The sequence below is a fragment of the Hordeum vulgare genome, chromosome 1H (genome assembly GCF_904849725.1).
Source record: "Hordeum vulgare subsp. vulgare chromosome 1H, MorexV3_pseudomolecules_assembly, whole genome shotgun sequence".
NCBI lineage: Eukaryota > Viridiplantae > Streptophyta > Magnoliopsida > Poales > Poaceae > Hordeum > Hordeum vulgare.
This window is the reverse complement of record NC_058518.1, coordinates 83,878,160-83,882,712: the sequence shown is the minus strand read 5'-3', so window position 1 is coordinate 83,882,712 and position 4,553 is coordinate 83,878,160.

Below are 4,553 nucleotides of genomic sequence, written 5' to 3'. Positions count from 1 at the left end.
GATAGAAATTATAAACATAATTCCTATTCTCATGGACTTCATGAATAGGATAAAACTTGCAGTAAAAGAGAGACTGACTCTCTTCCCAATCCCGTAGGTGAGAATCATCTAGTAGCCTATTACATTCCGATGCTTTTCCTTTAAGTGAGAAGGCAAATAATTTCCTCATAATTCCATCCCTTGTCAAACCTGAAATCTTAAACAACTCACAAATTTTTGTAAGTTTCAACAAATGAATACTAGGATGGGCTGTTCCATCTCGTGCATAACAATCAATCCTAATTATTTCAATTATCCCAAGTGGTATTTTGAATGGGATACATTCAGTAGGTGGAGGAGACTTCTCTACCACGGGTGTGGTAAAGCGGCATTTCCCAAGAAGCGAACTAAGAGTGCAGTTTTCCATAAGCCTAACTACTCATGCTAATCATGAAAAGCAAACTAACAAGACTAAAAAGAAAGGTAAAAGATAGCGTGCAAATCCCCTATCTTGAAGACTGGAGTCCCCTGCAACAGCTCCAGAAAACTTTGCTGGATGAAGAGATGATGTATATACTTCTCGCACCTCGTTGGTTACCCCAAGTGGAAGGTTGAGATGTAGTGAGCAGCAAGTTTTCGCTCACACATAGGCTGTAAGGTTTATCGAACCAGGAGGATGATACGTCTCCAACGTATCTATAATTTTTGATGGTTTCATGCTATTATCTTGTCAAACTTTGGATGTTTTGCATGCCTTTTATATATTTTTTGGGACTAACTTATTAACTCAGTGCCAAGTGCCAGTTCCTGTTTTTTCCATGTTTTTGACCCCTTTCAGAGGAGATTTTGAAATGGAGTCCAAACGGAAGAAAATCCCCGAAAAGATCTTTTGTGGAACGGAAGAAGATCGGGGAACTTGGGAGCCAAGGCAGGGAAGCCCCAGGGCCCCCACAAGCACCCACCCCGTGGCCAGGGGGCGCGCCATCCAGGCTTGTGGGCCCCCTGGAGGTCCCCTCACCTAGGTCTTTCGCCTATATAATCCCATAAATTCCAGAAAAAATCAGGAGATCATCGAAAGTACTTTTCCGCCGCCGCAAGGTTCTATCTCCGCAAGATCCCATCTGGGGCACGTTCTGGTGCTTATCGGAGGGGGGATTCGGACACGGAGGGCTTCTTCATCAACACCATGACCTCTCCAATAATGCGTGAGTAGTTCACCATAGACCTACGGGTCCATAGCTAGTAACTAGATGGCTTCTTCTCTCTCTTGGATCTTCAATACAAAGTTCTCCATGATCTTCATGGAGATATATCCGTCGTAATCTTCTTTTGCGGTGTGTTTGTCGAGATCTGATGAATTGTGGATTTATGATCAGATTATCTATGAATCTTATTTGAGTTTCTTCTGATCTCTCTTATGCATGATTTCATATCCTTGTAATTCTCTTCGAGTTGTGGGTTTTGTCTGGCCAACTAGATCTATGATTCTTGCAATGGGAGAAGTGCTTGGTTTTGGATTCATACCGTGCAATGACCTCACCCAGTGACAGAAGGAGTAGCGAGGCACGCATCATGTTGTTGCCATCAAGGGTAAGAAGATGGGGTTTTCATCATTGGTTTGAGATTATCCCTCTACATCATGTCATCTTGCTTAAAGTGTTACTCTGTTTGTCATGAACTCAATACACTAGATGCATGCTGGACAGCGGTCGATGTGTGGTGTAATAGTAGTAGGTGCAGAAAGTATCGGTCTACTTGTCCCGGATGTGATGCCTATACGTATGATCATTGCCTTAGATATCGTCGTGACATTGCGCGGTTCTATCAATTGCTCGAGAGTATTTTGTTCACCCACCGTAATACTTGCTATTTTGAGAGAAGCCTCTAGTGAACACTATGGCCCCCAGGTTCTACTCCACACCATATTTTCAGCCTTACACTTTTTACTTCGTTGCTCTTTCCGCCTTCACATCTCACTTTGCAAATAATCTTAAAGGAACTGACAACCCCTTTGAAGCGTTGGGTGCATGCTTGTTTGTGATTGCGCAGGTACTTTGGACTTGGCGAGGCCCTCCTTCTGGATCGAGACCTTGGTTCTCAAACTGAGGGAAATACTTACTGCTCCTGTGCTGCATCACCCTTTCCTCTTCAAGGGAAAAACCGGCGCAAACCAGAGAAGTAACAAGAAGAATTCCTAAGCGCGAGGGAAGGACTTTTGTTGCCGCAGCAGAAGAATTTCTGGCGTCGTTGCCGGGGAGGAAGATCAAGTCAAGAACTCATCCAAGTAGGTGTCGCAAACTCATCTCTTGCATTAACTTTGTTTTCCAGTTGCCTCTCGTTTTCCTCTCCCCCACTTCACCAATTTTGCCTTTTTCGTTCGCCCTTCTTCTCGCTTGCTCCTTGCCTCTTGCTTGCCTGAATGGCCCCACCAAGGGATTTCGAAGCTCACTTTGCAAAGTTAGAAGAGATTGAAACTAGTGTTAAAGGCTTCATGTCTACATAGTTTGAATATAATAGTTACTTATGTAGAGAGCTGAAAGAGCAAAATTCTTTTCTGGCTTTTATGAGTAGAGAAGTTGATGATATATCCAAATAATTCCTTGCGCTAAATTCTCAGTTTTCTCGTCTTGAAAAGTTAGTAGGCCAGATTTTTGATAAGCAAGCTACTTTAGTCAATAAAATGGCTGCTAAACCCGAAACTCGTGATGAGAATCACGAAGATCTTAAAGTGCTTGGTGTGACTCCCATTGAATCTTTGTTTTCTTGTGTCAAACCTAATGATTATGTGTCTGGATATGAATCCACTTTAGTTGAAAAGTGCCCCAATGATTCGGAGTCCATCTATCTTGATGCTAAAAGCATTAAAAGTGGAGTAGAAGACGTTATAACTTTGAGTAGTAATGAAACTACTACCGTGGTTTTCAAGGAATTCAATTAAGATAGTTGTTCCTTGATTGAATGCATTTCTTTGATGCAATCCATGTTGAATTCTCCACACGCTTATAGCTAAAACAAAGCCTTTATCGATCATATCGTCGAAGCTATGATAAAATCTCTTGAAGAGAAACTTGAATTGGAAGTCTCTATCCCTAGAAAGCTTCATGATGAGTGGTAACCTACCATCAAAATCAAAATCAAAAACTATGAGTGCAATGCTTTGTGTGATTCGGGTCCTAGTGTTTATGCGATTCCAAAGTCTTTATGTGATGTTCTGGGTTTTAATGAGATTGAAGAGTGTTCTCTTAATTTGCATCTTGCTGATTCTACTGTCAAGAAACCCATGGGAAGGATCAATGATGTTCTTATTATTGCAAATAGGAACTATGTACCCGTGGATTTCATTGTGCTTGACATTGATTGCAATCCTACATGCCCTATTATTCTTGGTAGACCTTTCCTAAGGACTATTGGTGCTATCATCAATATAAAGGAAGGGAATATTAGATTTCAATTTCCTTTAAGGAAGGGCATGGAACACTTTCCTAGAAAGAAAATAAGATTGCCTTATGAATCCATGATGAGGGCCACTTATGGTTTGAGCACCAAAGACGATGATACGTGATTCTATCGCTTTTATGCCTAGCTAAGGGCGTTAAACAATAGCGCTTGTTGGGAGGCAACCCAATGAATTTATCTTTTTCTTTCTGTTTTGTTGCGTCCACACTTTCATAATTCTGTTGTGATTGTGTTTTTTGTGTTTCTTTTTGTGTTTGAGCCAAGCAAAGCCTTTATGATTAGTCTTCGTAATGGTTGTTTGATCCTGCTGGAAAAAGACAGAAAATTTTCGCTCACGAGATGATTTTTCATTTTTATTCAGAAAGATCTTTTGAGTTGATTCTTTTTGCTGCTGATTGATATACTTTTTTCCCAGGCCTTCGTAATTGTTCAGATTTTTTGAGGTACGAGAAGTTCACGAAGTATACAGATTGCTACAGACTGGTCTGTTTTTGATAGATTCTGTTTTTGTTGAGTTGGTTGCTTGTTTTAATGAAACTATGGTTAGTACCGGGGGGTACTAGCCATGGAAAAGTGAGAATACAGTAGCCCATCATCAATATATATAGAATTCAAGTTTGCTACAGTACCAAAAGAAGTGGTAGTTTGTTTTCTTGTGTTAATGTTATCACGAGTTTCTGTTTAAGTTTTGTGTTGTGAAGTTTTCAAGTTTTGGGTGATGTTCTCATGGACAAAGAGATAAGGAGTGGAAAGAGCTCAAGCTTGGGGATGCCCAAGGCATCCCAAGCCAAATTCAAGGACACCAAAAAGCCTAAGCTTGGGGATGCCCCGGGAAGGCATCCCCTCTTTCGTCTTCAATCCATCGGTAACATTACTGGGAGCTATATTTTTATTCACCACATGATATGTGTTTTGCTTGGAGCGTCTTGTATCATAGGAGTCTTTTCTTTTTGTTGTGTCACAATCATCCTTGTTGCACACCTTTTTGAGAGAGAGATACATGCACCCATCGTGATCTTGCTAGAATGCTCATAGTGCTTCACTTATATCTTTTGAGCTAGATACTTTTTCTCTTGTGCTCTTATATGTTTTGAGCTAGATACTTTTGATCTTGTGCT